The sequence below is a fragment of the Argopecten irradians genome, chromosome 12 (assembly GCF_041381155.1).
Source record: "Argopecten irradians isolate NY chromosome 12, Ai_NY, whole genome shotgun sequence".
Taxonomy (NCBI): Eukaryota; Metazoa; Mollusca; class Bivalvia; order Pectinida; family Pectinidae; genus Argopecten; species Argopecten irradians.
The window spans coordinates 11412396-11430885 of record NC_091145.1 but is presented as its reverse complement, the minus strand read 5'-3'; the positions used below and the strand labels follow the sequence as shown (position 1 = coordinate 11430885).

General features: G+C 37.6%; 1 protein-coding gene across 2 annotated transcripts in view; it reads left to right on the top strand.

Moving 5' to 3' along the window:
- LOC138304767 (synapsin-like) overlaps positions 1-18490 on the top strand; it is a 141749-nt gene that overhangs the window by 28894 nt on the left and 94365 nt on the right. For both annotated transcript variants that reach the window (XM_069245025.1, XM_069245026.1), the window contains exon 2: positions 5554-5922. The gene's annotated coding sequence lies outside the window, so the exon portion shown is untranslated. The remainder of the gene's footprint in view (positions 1-5553; positions 5923-18490) is intronic.

The window sequence follows — 18490 nt, the reverse complement described above, 5'->3', positions numbered from 1 at the left end:
TAAAACTTATATCCATTTCTATAAGGCAGACTTCCTCTAGATTGTTAAATATTTACGATTTTCAACTAACGCTCCGCCTGCATTTAAACATCCGAGTTCACTCTCATTTCCCAATCGGATCTCGATTGACCGCGGGAGAAATACGAATTTGGACATATGGCAACGTTTCGTAGCGATGTGCCTAGTCGCGGAGCCGCCGGAATGTCGGAGCGATGACACAGCACTGAATTTAAAAGTAAAAGAGAATGCTATCCATGCTTCACTATAAGGATGTAAACAAATCAAGTGGCAGATTGGTATTCGGCAATGGTACACAGACCGAACGCAGTGAGGTTCCTTCATAGTAGTGTGACGTAGTTTATAGTTGGTAGGAATATATGTGAAACATTAAAAGAGTCCATGGAGTTTTCATGAGGTTAATAGCAATTGAAGTGGTATTGTCACTACTTGTTTTAAACGTTGTCAAAGTCCCATTTAGTAGACAAAAGCATGATTATTGGACTGTCGACATCAGGGATTGGAGCTTTTAGACTTTGACGGACATTTTCATGAACAGAAGTGCAATATAAACATGAATTCTTCCACCAGCTAGTTTATTTATCCATTGATTTTGTCTGTCCATCTTGATATCATCATATATACAGGCCTCTGTCCAGTCGGCAGAAAGCTGAGAGCTAGATGGCATTAGAAAAACTTTGCCATCCATTTGCACATGCATGATCAGATATATCATCTAAAATAATACCATTTATGATATATGAAGTAATGTACTGTTCATTGATTGTATTTGGAGTTTGTAGATATACCGTATTAGACCCAATAAGCTTGCTCAACCCTATAATTGCTCCATTCCTGTTCTTATAGCCTCAATTTCACTTATTGTAAATGTGGAAATATACGCAAAGGGGAAATTTATACTAATTACACAAATGTGACTTGATCGTGAAAATTTCCCCCGCATGTAATATTTTATGCATGTATGAACTTTGTTATTAAAAGTCTACTCTGGTAAAAGTGTATCTATTGCGAAAATACCAACACCACGAAAGATTAATGCAATTAAACACTCGTGAAAATATCCACGTTTATAGTACCACGAATGAAATGCAGGTTGAAACTATGAAAACCAATGATTTCTTTATTGGATTTCCTTTTGCAAATTTATGCATGACTTACTTTGTGCAAAACCTTGTAAAAGGGTAATCCAAATGGAGTCTTATTAAAGGCCCACTACCTTTCTGAAATTATTTTAAATTTTTAAAATGGGAATGTAAAATGGGATTGATAATTGATTATTTTATAGAGTCGCAAAAGTTATTAACTTACCAATAAAACTACATGTATAAAACTACATGTATAGCACCTTCTGGACAATTTAAATAAAATAAACATATTGCTAATTTTCATAATGTGGGCCGTATTATGTTTCCCGCCGTCGTCCTAATTACCGTGTGTTAGTTGACTATCACTGAGCCAGACCGCAAAACAGCGAAATGCATATTCCCTGTCAATATAGATTACTCAGGGAATTTTACATTTGTTTGGAATTGCAGTCTTATGATATGGCATCGATTGAAAATTTCTTGTGTTATTGCTGTTTTTAAGAAGAACTTAATTTTGGTTTTGGAAATGTGGGGCTTTAAGCACCCCCCTTATTTTTTTCAATAATCTAAGTGCCCAGGGTGTTTATTTGGTTGAATACGGTAGACCAATGATGATGAATAAGATTATACTCATATTGTGTAATAATCAATATACTCCATGACCTACATTGATACTGCCATGCGAAGAGAAATTTATTTAAAGAAAGTTAAAAATCCAATGAATTGCATTTTCTTCAGGAAGTGTCTTCCATTGTAATGATATAATTATGTAAATTGAATTAAGCGATAGTTGTATCAATGTGTTTGCTAAAAGTGTGTGAAGTGGAGTTGTTTGTTAAGTTGATCAAGTTCCAATTGTTAATCTTCTGCTCATGTGTTTTTTAACTTTAACATGTGTTGTTGAAACAGAATTCTGTCAAAGTTGGCCACAAAAAAACATATAAGATAGAAAAAGACAAACGATAAAGACAAAAGCTATTATTTGTGAAAAAATAGTGTACGAGAAAACGACTTGAAAACAACATTTTAAAAGGCATAGGAGAAAAAGTCGTCAATAGTAGATTAGAACTAAATGAAAAATGAATAAGTGCCTTTATGTCTTGATATGAAAATGGAATGAGATGTGGCACTGATGGGATTGTAGACGGATGGGATGGGACGGACATCAGTAACACCATAGCCCTCCCCCCTTCCCTGTGCACCCCCACTCCCCTTTTTTATGAGGGCATAAAATAATAGATACCCCGGTAGATTTAAGTTATCTTAGAAAAAATATCAGACAGTAAAAATGATCTATGATCGAATGATGGAAAAAGGCTTTGTAGACAATATTTTCATCTTCTGTTTTTGAACAATGACCGCTTAATTGCTTAAGAGCCTGTTTTTTTTCGCAATGATGATATTTTTGCAATTTCATGGGACATGATCATGATCGCAAAAATTTGATCCACAAAAATTGAGATATGGTTGACTCATATATCTATATGAGCTAAAAGTCAGAATGTGAAATTTTAAACCACTCAAAATTAAATTTGTCTGTGTTAACTTGAAATTGCGAAAAATTTTGACTTGCATAAAAAACCCACCTATACATTAAATTAAATGTCACGGTTGTTTCTGTGTTGGAGTAAAGCGATAGTTCATAGAAAATACATACCGTATTCGACTCAAGAAGTGCCCATATCCCTATAAGCGCACCTCCCCCTTCTGAGGCCTCAATTTCAATTGCCTGAGCATAAGACCAAAACTATCAAAACTGTATAGGTCCTAGGCGCTTATTTTATCAAATACGGTAACCTCCAAACTAGCAATTAATTATACCCCAAGTGAGCCTAAAATATGACCCAGACGTTTATAGCTGATGGTAAAATGTCAGACACCTCAACCACTCTGCCACCTTAGTTCCCATAAATAGGAAGAAGTGTTCGTTCAATTCTGATATTATACAATTAAAGGCAAGTTTGTCTCTAGAAAATGTGCTAACTGAGCCCCTATCTGTGAGATTGAAAGTCAATTTTTTCTCTCTCCAGTGACTTCATCCAGACTTAATTTTCATGAAAAAGCAGACAAATTTGAAACTTCATGAAAAAGCAGACAAATCTGAAAACTACCCTTGGTTAATTTTTAGTGGTTTAAATCTTCTTATTTTAAATTTAATGAATTTTGATGAGTTAGTATACCTTGGGAATCTTTTTGGTAAGTAAAACTACGGTTTTACACCTATCTTTTGTGACTACGATAGGTTTGTCTCTATTTGCATTGAAATAAGAAAAACTTGTAACAGGTAACATATTTAAAGTGCTTCTAGTCCTAAGACAACAATATGAATGTTGGATCTTTTAAGTTCCATGAGTGCTGAGCAGAGCATAAATGATACCCATCATTTGAGCAATAATTGGTGTCTAATCGTGTATATATTTGTCTAATTAACACAAACAGTAATTTGAAATAATTTATTCTGCCTTTGGTGCATGCGCAATCAATACTGCGTTCCATATAGGACATAGTGCCACAGAATTTTTTCGGGATGCAATTAATTATTTTTGATATTTTTATCTTGAAGTAAAATAAGAAGCTCAAACTTTTCAACGGTGGTAATGGTGTAAAGTAAGTAACTTTTGTCACTGAACAAAAACACTAAATCGTCTGCTCCAGTTTTTGATAGAGAAAAATAATCATTTGTCAGCGATGTTGGATCTTTTAAGTTCCATGAGTGCTGAGCAGACGACACATAATCTAACTTTGTTCATTGCATGCAGCCATGCATCTTTGTTGAGATGTTTGGCTAGACAAAATATTGACTGTTTTTTGTTACGTAGAGTTATCTGCCCTTAGTTTTAACTTTCTTTTATTTTGATCAATGCATGTATATTACAATGGATATGAAATCAAATGGAAAAAGGAACAAGGCTTATTCGTGAACCATGAACCAAAATGTAATTTGTAGACAAGAGTCGGCCATATTTCAAATCTTTCTGTACTCATTGTACATTAAATCTGTTACAGTAAACATGCATATACTTTTATCCTTTGAGATGCATTATCATGTCAGCATTCACATGTAAAAGACTCTCAAGTTCATGTAATATGGGATACAAGGCTGATGTTAGAGGCATCACATGTTGAAAAACATTGTTAAATACATGGGATGGGGGCATTTATACAACTACAACTCTTCTCCAGAAAAGGGGAGGGGCGCTAATTACGGGATATAAATAATTATAAAGCTCAACCGTACAGATGTATCTGGAGCCAATAGTAACTCCATGTGGTACAAAAGATATTCTATTTACTCTCGCCCTGATACAGCGTTTATTGATTAAATTGTTCAGTGTCATTTACTTCACCTCCAAATGGATACTTCTTGACTCTGATCGATACAAAAAACATCAATAAAACACTCTGATTTAAAACAATGATATAAACAATTGTAATTTGATTACATTGGATTGGTGGTTTGTTTAGAGGTAGAGTAAAGCTGGAGTACCCCAAAAAAACCACTGACCAGCGGTCAGTTCCTGGCAACTCCCCCACATGGGATTTGACATTGCGACCCAGAGGTGGAGAGCTTGTGGTAATATTTTGAGATATCTTAACCACTCGGCCATCGTGCTTGGTGCCACAATATATTGATGAAATGGTTGAGTTGTTTGCCTGCCAAAAAAACACCTGGGATGCTTTCCATTTGGCGGGCAATGCTATTGTAACAAAATATCCCTAAATGGATTACATTGTATCTGGTGTCTTTGTCAGCAATTAATTACAGTGAAAAATACTTTAGTTTAATTAACTGGAATCATTGGCAAAGCTTGTGGAAAAAAAGTTAGTAATCAACAGCACTGTCCATAAATGTATAAAGCGAAAAACATGTGTAAAAATCTATGAGAATCCATTAGGCTTAACCTGAAAAAGATTTTATTTTGTGCTTAGTTTATGCAAATTATTTTCATAGATCATGTTAATTATTATCAATAATTTTTGGGATCACTAATATTGGAAAAATTAATTGCATACTATTTTGATGCCTCCACCATGGATTGAGGGTGGGGTCAAGGGTCAGAGGTCAAGAGGGAGGTGATGTATAATGTTACTTTGATGCTTGTCGTGTGTCGCCCGATTCTGTCACATCCCTTTCAGATTTCAAAAGGAGGTGATGGCATTTATGTCTTGAAGACGTTTCTATTTTTGCAATAAACATCTTAACCCCCAAGATAGACATATAAAGGCATGGTATCGATTCTTTCAATTGTAAATGACCAAACACAATAGAAATTTCTATTCTGATTCGACCGCAAATCTGGTTCACCGGAATGTTTGTGACTGCTATTCTGTGTTGTCGCTCCTCTGGTGAAGTGTCGGGGGTTCTTATGTTGTGAAAAATAAGAGAATTTAGCTGTGTAGCCCGTTCAGCTCTGTATTGATCCATATCCTTACACTTATGTATTTCCAGATTCCGAACTACCGACTGGTGCACACTAAAGTGGTCCTCACCCGACTTAATAGTAAACATTTGGAAAGCTAAAGGGAGCACTCAACCATTCGGTAACAGGACACGAATTGGTGTGTGGTGTGGTTCTGGGTTTGGTTGTGTTACAGAACTGAAGTTATAATTTCAGAGACAGGAATGGTTCTGGGTAATAAATGCTGATAGGCTGCGGTTTAAAGGTTGAGTAAGGAAGAACGCTGCAATAAAACTCGGAATTGGAATTTAAAAAAACCTTGACAAAACGGATTGGACAGATATTTCTTTGGTCATCAGGATATGCATACACAACTGGTCAAGCGTTGGGTGGTTGGACAGGATCACAGGTGCTGAAAGGTTGGTACATTTTTTCGGACATATTTAGAAAAATATTGATCTGCTGTGTATAAATGTTCATCAATTTTTGCTTTAGGTCATGTAAAGATTTGTTGTTCAATGGACTAGTGTGTAATATCATCTGGTGATGTGATTGGTCGGCGCAGTGTGTGATGTTATCTGATGATGTGATTGGTCAGTGTGTGATGTACATATGTGATGTGATTGGTCAGTGTGTGATTGTCATCTGATGATGTGATTGGTGAGTGTGTGATGTTATCTAATGATGTGATTGGTCAATGTTGTGATTCATCTGATGATGTGATTGGTCAGTGTGTGTTGTCATCTGTGTATGTGATGGTCATGTGATGATGTCATCTGATGATGTGATTGGTAGTGTGTGTGATGTCATCTGATGTGTGATTGGTCAGTGTGTGATGTCATTGATGATGTGATTGGTCAGTGTGTGTGATGTCATCTGATGATGTGATTGGTCATGTGTGTGATGTCATCTGATGATGTGATTGGTCAATGTGTGATGTTATCTGATGATGTGATTGGTCTGAGTGTGATGTCATCTGATGATGTGATAGTTGGTCAGTGTGTGTGATGTCATCTGATGATTGATGGTCAGTGTGTGATGTCATATCTGATGATGTGATTGGTCATGTGTGTGATGTCATCTGATGATGTGATTGGTTCAGTGTGTGATGTTTATCTGATGATGTGATTGTCTGTGTGTGATTTTTTTGTATCTGATGATGTGATTGGTCATAGTGTGTGATGTCATCTGATGATGTGATTGGTCAGTGTGTGATGTTATCTGATGATGTGATTGGTCATGTGTGTGATGTTATCTGATGATGTGATTGGTCAGTGTGTGTGTCATCTGATGATGTGATTGGTCAGTGTGTGTGATGTTATCTGATGATGTGATTGGTCTGTGTGTGATGTTATCTGATGATGTGATTGGTCAGTGTGTGATGTCATCTGATGATGTGATTGGTCAGTGTGTGTGATGTCATCTGATGATGTGATTTGGTCAGTGTGTGTGATGTCATCTGATGATGTGATTGGTTCAGTGTGTGATGTCATCTGATGATGTGATTGGTCAGTGTGTGATGTTATCTGATGATGTGATTGGTCTGTGTGTGTGTATGTGATGTTATCTGATGATGTGATTGGTCAGTGTGTGTGTGATGTTATCTGATGATGTGATTGGTCAGTGTGTGATGTTATCTGATGATGTGATTGGTCAGTGTGTGATGTCATCTGATGATGTGATTGGTCAGTGTGTGATGTTATCTGATGATGTGATTGGTCAGTGTGTGATGTCATCTGATGATGTGATTTAGTCAGTGTGTGATGTCATCTGATGATGGTTGAATGAGTGATGTCATCTGTGATGTGATTGGTCTGTAATGATGTCATCTGAATGATGTTGTATGTGTGTCAGTCATCTATGATGTGAATGTCATCTGTGATGTGATTGGGGTCAGTGTGTGTATGTTATCTGGTGATGTGGTTGGGTCAGTGTGTGATGTCATCTGATGATGTGATTGGTCAGTGTGATGTTATCTAATGATGAGTCAGGTCTGATGATGTGATGTGTAAGTGTTATCTGGTCAGTGTGTGTGTGATGTCATCTGATGATGTGATTGGTCAATGTGTTTGATGTCATCGATGATGTGATGTTGGTCATGATAAGTGTGTGTGTCATCTGATGATGTGATTGGGTCAGTGTGATGTGTAGATGTCATCTGATGATGTGATTGGTCAGTGTGTGATGTGTCATCTGATGATGTGATTGGTCATGTGTGATGTGTCTCTTTTGATGATGTGATTGGTCATGTGTGATGTTATCTGGTGATGTGATTGTGTGTGGTGATGTCATCTGATGATGTGATTTGGTCAATTGTGTGATGTCATCTGATGATGTGATGGTCATGTGTGTGTGATGGTCATCTGATGATGTGATTGTCAGTGTGTGTGTGATGTCATCTGATGATGTGATTTTGGTCAGTGTGTGTGTGATGTCATCTGATGATGTGATTGGTCAATGTGTGATGTCATCTGATGATGTGATTGGTCAGTGTGTGATGTCATGATGATTGATTAGTGTGTGTGTGTATGTCATCTGATGTGTGATTGGTCAGTGTGTGATGTCATCTGATGATGTGATTGTCAGTGTGTGATGTCATCTGATGATGTGATTGTCATGTGTGTGATGTTATCTGATGATGTGATTGTCAGTGTGTGTGATGTCATCTGATGATGTGATTGGTCAGTGTGTGTGTCTATGTGTTTGGTCTGGTGTGTGATGTTATCTGATTGGTTTGAGTGTGTGTGATGTGTGTTTCATCTGATGATGTGATTGGTCAGTGTGTGATGTCATCTGGTGATGTGATTGGTCAGTGTGTGTGTTGTCATCTGATGATGTGATTGGTCAGTGTGTGATGTTATCTGATGATGTGATTGGTCAGTGTGTGATGTCATCTGGTGATAGTGTGATTGTGATGTAAGTGATGTTATCTGATGATGTGATTGGTCAATGTGATGTGTGATGTCATCTGATGAGTGATTGGTGATGTCACTTGATGTGTTTTTCAGTGTGTGATGTTATCTTAATGATGATGTTAGTTTGGTGATGTGTGTGTGATGTCATCTGATGATGTGATTGGTCAGTGTGTGTGATGTTATCTGATGATGTGATTGGTCAGTGTGTGATGTCATCTGATGATGTGATTGGTCATGTGTGATGTCATCTGATGATGTGATTGGTCATGTGTGTGATGTCATCTGATGATGTGATTGGTCAGTGTGTGTGATGTTATCTGATGATGTGATTGGTCAGTTTGTGATGTTATCTGATGATGTGATTGGTCAGTGTGTGTGATGTCATCTGATGATGTGATTGGTCAGTGTGTGATGTCATCTGATGATGTTGATTGGTCTCTGTAATGATGTCATCTGATGATGTGATTGGTCAGTGTGTGTGATGTTATCTGATGATGATGATTGGTCAGTTGTGTGTGATGTCATCTGATGATGTGATTGGTCAGTGTGTGATGTTATCTGATGATGTGATTGGTCAGTGTGTGTGATGTTATCTGATGATGTGATTGGTCAGTGTGTGATGTTATCTGATGATGTGATTGGTCAGTGTGTGATGTTATCTGATGATGTGATTTCTGTGTGTGATGTCATCTGATGATGTGATTGGTCAATGTGTGATGTCATCTGATGATGTGATTGGTCAATGTGTGATGTCATCTGATGATGTGATTGGTCAATGTGTGATGTCATCTGATGATGTGATTGGTCAGTGTGTGATGTCATTTGATGATGTGATTGGTGAGTGTGTATGTGATGTTATCTAATGATGTGATTGGTCAGTTTGTGATGTTATCTGATGATGTGATTGGTCTGTGTGTGATGTTATCTGATGATGTGATTGGTCAACTTGTGTGTGATGTTTTTATCTGATGATGATGTGATGTGATGTCATATGTCTGTGTGTGATGTTCATCTGATGATGTGATTGGTCAGTGTGTGATGTTATCTGATGATGTGATTGGTCTGTGTGTGATGTTATCTGATGATGTGATTGGTCAATGTGTGATGTCATCTGATGATGTGATTGGTCTGTGTGTGTGATGTTATCTGATGATGTGATTGGTCTGTGTGTGTCATGTCATCTGATGATGTGATTGGTCAATGTGTGATGTCATCTGATGATGTGATTTAGTCCAATGTGTGTGTGTGATGTCATCTGATGATGTGATTGGTCAATGTGTGATCGTCATCTGATGATGTGATTGGTCTGTGTGTGATGTTATCTGATGATGTGATTGGTCAGTGTGTGATGTCATCTGATGATGTGATTGGTCTGTGTGTGATGTTATCTGATGATGTGATTGGTCTGTGTGTGATGTTATCTGATGATGTGATTGGTCAATGTGTGATGTCATCTGATGATGTGATTGGTCTGTGTGTGTGATGTTATCTGAATGATGTGATTGGTCAGTGTGTGATGTGTATCTGATGATGTATTTGGTCTGTGTGATGATCTGATGATGTGGATTGGTCTAGTGTGTGATGTTATCTGATGATGTGATTGGTCTGTGTGTGGATGTTATCTATGATGTGATTGGTCTGTGTGTGATGTTATCTGATGATGTGATTGGTCAATGTGTGATGTCATCTGATGATGTGATTGGTCAATGTGTGATGTCATCTGATGATGTGATTAGTCAGTGTGTGTGTGATGTCATCTGATGATGTGATTGGTCAGTGTGTGTGATGTCATCTGATGATGTGTTTGGTCAGTGTGTGTGTGATGTCTTCTGATGATATGATTGGTCAATATGTGATGTCATTTCATCTGATGATGTGATTGGTCTGTAAGTGTGTGATGTCATCTGATGATGTGATTGGTCAGTGTGTGTGTGATGTCATCTGATGATGTGATTGGTCAATGTAAGTGATGTTATCTGATGTGATGTGTAAGTGGTCAAATGTGTGTGTGTGTGATGTCATCTGATGATGTGATTGGTCTGTGTGTGATGTTCATCTAATGATGTGTTTGGTCAATGTGTGATGTCATCTGATGATGTGATTGGTCTGTAAGTGATGTTATCTAATGATGAGATTAGTTTGTGTGTGTGTCATGTCATCTGATGATGTGATTTGGTCAATGTGTGATGTCATCTGATGATGTGATTGGTCAATGTGTGATTGTGTTGATGATGATCATTGATGATGTGATTGGTCAGTGTGTGATGTCATCTGATGATGTGATTGGTCATTGTGTGTGATGTCATCTGATGATGTGATTGGTCAGTGTGTGTGTGATGTCATCTGATGATGTGATTGGTCAGTGTGTGATGTCATCTGATGATGTGATTGGTCAGTGTGTGTGATGTCATCTGATGATGTGATTGGTCAGTGTGTGATGTTATCTGGTGATGTGTTTGGTCAGTGTGTGTGTGATGTCATCTGATGATGTGATTGGTCAATGTGTGATGTCATCTAATGATGTGGTTGGTCAATGTGTGATGTCATCTGATGATGTGATTGGTCTGTAAGTGATGTTATCTAATGATGAGATTAGTTAGTGTGTGTGTCATGTCATCTGATGATGTGATTGGTCAAATGTGTGATGTCATCTGATGATGTGATTGGTCAGTGTGTGATGTCATTTGATGATGTGATTGATCTGTAAGTGATGTTATCTGGTGATGTGTTTGGTCAGTGGTGTGTGATGTCATCTGATGATGTGTTGTCAATGTGTGATGTCATCTGATGATGTGATTGGTCAATGTGTGATGTCATCTGATGATGTGATTGGTCAGTGTGTGATGTCATTTGATGATTGATTGGTCTGTTTGTGATGTTATCTGGTGTTTTGTGAGTGGTCTGTGTGATGTTATCTGGTGATGTGATTTGTTAGTTTGTGATGTCATCTGGTGATGTGATTGGTCAGTGTGTGATGTCATCTGATGATGTGATTGGTCAATGTGTGATGTCATCTGATGATGTGATTGGTCAGTGTGTGATGTCATCTGGTGATGTGATTGGTCAGTGTGTGATGTCATCTGAAGATGTGATTGGTCAATGTGTGATTGTTATCTGATGATGTGATTGGTCAATGTGTGATGTCATCTGATGATGTGATTGGTCAGTGTGTGATGTCATCTGATGATGTGATTGGTCAGTGTGTGATGTCATCTGATGATGTGATTGGTCAATGTGTGATGTTATCTGATGATGTGATTGGTCAGTGTGTGTGATGTCATCTGATGATGTGATTGGTCAGTGTGTGATGTTATCTGATGATGTGATTGGTCAGTGTGTGATGTCATCTGATGATGTGATTGGTCAAGTGTGTGATGTCATTGATGATGTGTATTGTCAGTGTGTGATGTCATCTGATGATGTGATTGGTCAGTGTGTGATGTGATGATGTGATTGGTCTGTAAGTGATGTTATCTGGTGATGTGTTTGGTCAGTGTGTGTGTGATGTCATCTGGTGATGTGTTTGGTCAGTGGTGTGTGTGATGTTATCTGATGATGTGATTGGTCAGTGTGTGTGATGTCATCTAATGATGTGATTGGTCAGTGTGTGTGATGTTATCTGATGATGTGATTGGTCAGTGTGTGTGATGTTATCTGATGATGTGATTGGTCATTGTGTGTGATGTCATCTGATGATGTGTTTGGTCAGTGTGTGTGTGTGATGTCTTCTGATGATATGATTGGTCAATATGTGATGTCATTTGATGATGTGATTGGTCTGTAAGTGATGTTATCTGGTGATGTGTTCGGTCAGTGTGTGTGTGATGTCATCTGATGATGTGATTGGTCAATGTGTGATGTCATCTAATGATGTGTTTGGTCAGTGTGTGATGTTATCTAATGATGAGATTAGTTAGTGTGTGTGTGATGTTATCTGATGATGTGATTGGTCTGTGTGTGATGTTATCTGATGATGTGATTGGTCAGTGTGTGATGTCATCTGGTGATGTGATTGGTCAGTGTGTGATGTCATCTGATGATGTGATTGGTCAGTGTGTGATGTCATTTGATGATGTGATTGGTCAATGTGTGATGTCATCTGATGATGTGATTGGTCAGTGTCTGATGTCATCTGGTGATGTGATTGGTCAGTGTGTGATGTCATCTGAAGATGTGATTGGTCAATGTGTGATTGTTATCTGATGATGTGATTGGTCAATGTGTGATGTCATCTGATGATGTGATTGGTCAGTGTGTGATGTCATCTGGTGATGTGATTGGTCAGTGTGTGATGTCATCTGATGATGTGATTAGTCAGTGTGTGATGTCATTTGATGTGATGTGATTGGTCAATGTGTGATGTCATTTGATGATGTGATTGGTCTGTGTGTTATGTTATCTAATGATGAGATTAGTTAGTGTGTGTTTGATGTCATCTGATGATGTGATTGGTCAATGTGTGATGTTATATGATGATGTGATTGGTCTGTGTGTCATGTCATCTGATGATGTGATTGGTCAATGTGTGATGTCATCTGATGATGTGATTGGTCTGTGTGTGATGCTATCTAATGATGAGATTGGTCAATGTGTGATGTCATCTGATGATGTGATTGGTCTGTGTGTGTGATGTTATCTGATGATGTGATTGGTCTGTGTGTGATGTTATCTGATGATGTGATTGGTCAATGTGTGATGTCATCTGATAATGTGATTGGTCTGTGTGTGTGATGTTATTTGATGATGTGATTGGTCTGTGTGTGATGTTATCTGATGATGTGATTGGTCTGTGTGTGTGATGTTATCTGATGATGTGATTGGTCTGTGTGTGATGTTATCTGATGATGTGATTGGTCTGTGTGTGATGTTATCTGATGATGTGATTGGTCTGTGTGTGATGTTATCTGATGATGAGATTGGTCAATGTGTAATGTCATCTGATGATGTGATTGGTCTGTGTGTGATGTTATCTAATGATGATATTAGTTAGTGTGTGTGTCATGTCATCTGATGATGTGATTGGTCAATGTGTGATGTCATCTGATGATGTGATTGGTCAATGTGTGATGTAATCTAATGATGTGTTTGGTCAGTGTGTGATGTCATTTGATGATGTGATTGGTCTGTAAGTGATGTTATCTAATGATGAGATTAGTTAGTGTGTTTGTCATGTCATCTGATGATGTGATTGGTCAATGTGTGATGTCATCTGATGATGTGATTGGTCTGTAAGTGATGTTATCTAATGATGTGGTTGGTCAATGTGTGATGTCATCTGATGAAGTGATTGGTCTGTAAGTGATGTTATCTAATGATGTGGTTGGTCAATGTGTGATGTCATCTGATGATGTGATTGGTCTGTAAGTGATGTTATCTAATGATGAGATTAGTTAGTGTGTGTGTCATGTCATCTGATGATGTGATTGGTCAATGTGTGATGTCATCTGATGATGTGATTGGTCAATGTGTGATGTCATTTGATGATGTGATTGGTCTGTAAGTGATGGTATCTGGTGATGTGTTTGGTCAGTGTGTGATGTCATTTGATGATGTGATTGGTCTGTAAGTGATGTTATCTGGTGATGTGTTTGGTCAGTGTGTGTGTGATGTCATCTGATGATGTGATTGGTCTGTGTGTGATGTCATCTGATGATGTGATTGGTCAGTGTGTGATGTCATTTGATGATGTGATTGGTCTGTAAGTGATGTTATCTGGTGATGTGTTTGGTCAGTGTGTGTGTGATGTCATCTGATGATGTGATTGGTCAATGTGTGATGTCATCTAATGATGTGGTTGGTCAATGTGTGATGTCATCTGATGATGTGATTGGTCTGTAAGTGATGTTATCTAATGATGAGATTAGTTAGTGTGTGTGTCATGTCATCTGATGATGTGATTGGTCAATGTGTGATGTCATCTGATGATGTGATTGGTCAGTGTGTGATGTCATTTGATGATGTGATTGGTCTGTAAGTGATGTTATCTGGTGATGTGTTTGGTCTGTGGGTGATGTTATCTGATGATGTGATTGGTCAATGTGTGATGTCATCTGATGATGTGATTGGTCAATGTGTGATGTCATCTGATGATGTGATTGGTCAGTGTGTGATGTCATTTGATGATGTGATTGGTCTGTGTGTGATGTTATCTGGTGATGTGTTTGGTCAGTGTGTGTGTGATGTCATCTGATGATGTGATTGGTCAATGTGTGATGTCATCTAATGATGTGGTTGGTCAATGTGTGATGTCATCTGATGATGTGATTGGTCTGTAAGTGATGTTATCTAATGATGAGATTAGTTAGTGTGTGTGTCATGTCATCTGATGATGTGATTGGTCAATGTGTGATGTCATCTGATGATGTGATTGGTCAGTGTGTGATGTCATTTGATGATGTGATTGGTCTGTAAGTGATGTTATCTGGTGATGTGTTTGGTCAGTGTGTGTGTGATGTCATCTGATGATGTGATTGGTCAATGTGTGATGTCATCTAATGATGTGTTTGGTCAGTGTGTGATGTTATCTAATGATGAGATTAGTTAGTTTGTGTGATGTCATCTAATGATGTGTTTGGTCAGTGTGTGATGTTATCTGGTGATGTGATTGGTCAGTGTGTGATGTTATCTGGTGATGTGATTGGTCTGTGTGTGATGTTATCTGATGATGTGATTGGTCAATGTGTGATGTCATCTGATGATGTGATTGGTCAATGTGTGATGTCATCTGATGATGTGATTGGTCAATGTGTGATGTCATCTGATGATGTGATTGGTCAATGTGTGATGTCATCTGATGATGTGATTGGTCAGTGTGTGATGTCATTTGATGATGTGATTGGTCTGTAAGTGATGTTATCTGGTGATGTGATTGGTCAGTGTGTGATGTCATCTGATGATGTGATTGGTCAGTGTGTGATGTCATTTGATGATGTGATTGGTCAATGTGTGATGTCATCTGATGATGTGATTGGTCAGTGTGTGATGTCATCTAATGATGTGATTGGTCAGTGTGTGATGTCATCTGATGATGTGATTGGTCAGTGTGTGATGTCATTTGATGATGTGATTGGTCTGTAAGTGATGTTATCTGGTGATGTGTTTGGTCTGATGTGTTTGGTCAGTGTGTGTGTGATGTCATCTGGTGATGTGTTTGGTCAGTGTGTGTGTGATGTTATCTGATGATGTGATTGGTCAGTGTGTGTGATGTCATCTAATGATGTGATTGGTCAGTGTGTGTGATGTTATCTGATGATGTGATTGGTCAGTGTGTGTGATGTTATCTGATGATGTGATTGGTCATTGTGTGTGATGTCATCTGATGATGTGTTTGGTCAGTGTGTGTGTGATGTCTTCTGATGATATGATTGGTCAATGTGTGATGTCATTTGATGATGTGATTGGTCTGTAAGTGATGTTATCTGGTGATGTGTTCGGTCAGTGTGTGTGTGATGTCATCTGATGATGTGATTGGTCAATGTGTGATGTCATCTAATGATGTGTTTGGTCAGTGTGTGATGTTATCTAATGATGAGATTAGTTAGTGTGTGTGTGATGTTATCTGATGATGTGATTGGTCTGTGTGTGATGTCATCTGATGATGTGATTGGTCAGTGTGTGATGTCATCTGATGATGTGATTGGTCAGTGTGTGATGTCATCTGATGATGTGATTGGTCAGTGTGTGTGATGTCATCTGATGATGTGATTGGTCAGTGTGTGATGTTATCTGATGATGTGATTGGTCAGTGTGTGATGTTATCTGATGATGTGATTGGTCTGTGTGTGATGTTATCTGATGATGTGATTGGTCAGTGTGTGATGTCATCTGATGATGTGATTGGTCAGTGTGTGATGTCATCTGATGATGTGATTGGTCAGTGTGTGATGTCATCTGATGATGTGATTGGTCAGTGTGTGATGTGATTGGTGTGTGTGTGATGTTATCTGATGATGTGATTGGTCAGTGTGTGATGTTATCTGATGATGTGATTGGTCTGTGTGTGATGTTATCTGATGATGTGATTGGTCAATGTGTGATGTCATCGGATGATGTGATTGGTCTGTGTGTGATGTTATCAAATGATGAGATTAGTTAGTGAATGTGATGTCATCTGGTGATGTGATTGGTCAGTGTGTGATGTCATCTGATGATGTGATTGGTCAGTGTGTGATGTCATCTAATGATGAGATTAGTTAGTGTGTGTGATGTCATCTGATGACGTAATCTAGTTTTAAAAGTATTAATCAATTTCAAACTTAGTTATGATTTTATGAGTTGAAAAAGCAATGGAAAAAATTATCTTGTTTCTCTAAAGCTAGCATCCTCATAGTCGTCACACTTATCATCCTACTGATTTAGGTTTAAGCCAAAAAGATATCGCTGTACCCATTAGTAGACCTAAGATGTATTCCAAACAATTAACACTTCTCAAATTCTACGATCAGACTTGTCTCCATAGCCAAAATATCAAATCAGTGATACACTTGTCCCTACTACAAACTCTCACCCTATAGACAACCTGACTGGCTAGAACTGACGTGGTGACATTATATCTCCATTTTGATACCAATACCATATTCTACCAGTATTAAGCCCCCCTCCCACTACTCTAGAAATAAATATTGGGATTTTTTTGGGGGAATGATCTTATTACCAAATAGAGGCCTTAATTATTTCATACCATGGAGTTATATTTTAGTTGGGTATAATGTTTTTCGATGCTAATTTTCGTGTGGAAGCCTGGAAACCTTCAACAGCTGTAGATTTCACGCGTTAGAATCCCAATGGCTGATATGGCCTCTGTCACCTTGACAATGATTTTACTAAGTAATGGCTGCAGGGGAATTCGAAAATTGTTTGTGCCAGCGCGTGTGGTTAGTCGATAAAACTTCATAATCAAATCATAAGCTACACAACACTCATGTCTATATATCAGGTCTCGTTAGTTTCTCTTTAAGTCAATAGGCTCACAGAGAATCTGATCATGTTAGGTATAAATCATCACCTGTTGATGTCGTTGTAAATAACTAAGAGTTATATATTAAGTATTCCAGTAGTAATGATAATTAGTTTTTTTTTTTTGGGTTTAACGTTCTATTATTTAATAGCAAGGGTTATATAAGAAAGTGTCGGGTTTAGGTGGTGGAGGAAAGTCAGAGTACCCGGAGAAAATCACCGCTCTGTAACTGGCAGCTAAATGTAGGATTCAAGCTTGTTGTGACCCAGAGGTGGATCGAGGGCTTGTTGTATTTTGTTAGATATCTTAGCTGCTTGAATTAAAGTCAGAGTAGATAAACAGACCTGAAAAACATTTCATTTTAAAAGTAATTCGAATTTATATTTGTTTCAAACAACAGGTCGATCGTCTTCATAAAACTTTTTTTATACAATTGCTATTTGTGACAAAAAGTAACATACTTAATTAACCAACATTAGAATTTCATACAGAGGAAAAGTGACACTTACTGAATTTGTTTGTCAGTCTAGATGCCATTTAAGAAATGTTATTCGCGTATTAGGTGACAATTTCGTGAGATAATTGACAGGTTCCCCTCCTAACTCTAGCTGACGGCTGTTTTATAGGCTTATTGCATGAGATTACTGATTTAGACGGAAGAAATAAAAATCGTGTATCAAATATTATCAGATTAATGTCACCGAGATGGATTTTATCTTTTCCTAATTTGATCTTCCTAGAAATTATTGAAAGTGTGAAATTATTACCTATACTAATTTAACATAACAGCTTAATATACTCGCGATGTATAACAATTTGTAAAAGATTGAGTTAAGAATATTATATTGTGCATCTTTAATGTTAGGAACAAATTAGGAATCAGGCAACAGGCAGAATCATATAAAATTCCTTTGTATACATGTAGGATATATCCCATTACAATATATGATCTGATACAAAATTTCAAGATTACATCATGCTTCAGCCATCTTCAATTGTTGTTGGGTGTTCAATTGATTTTCAAACTGTTCACATTTTAAACATGACTGTAATGATTTTGAAATTCCTTATAATAATGATATTTTTTTTTTAGATTTCAAACCCACTATGGCCTTT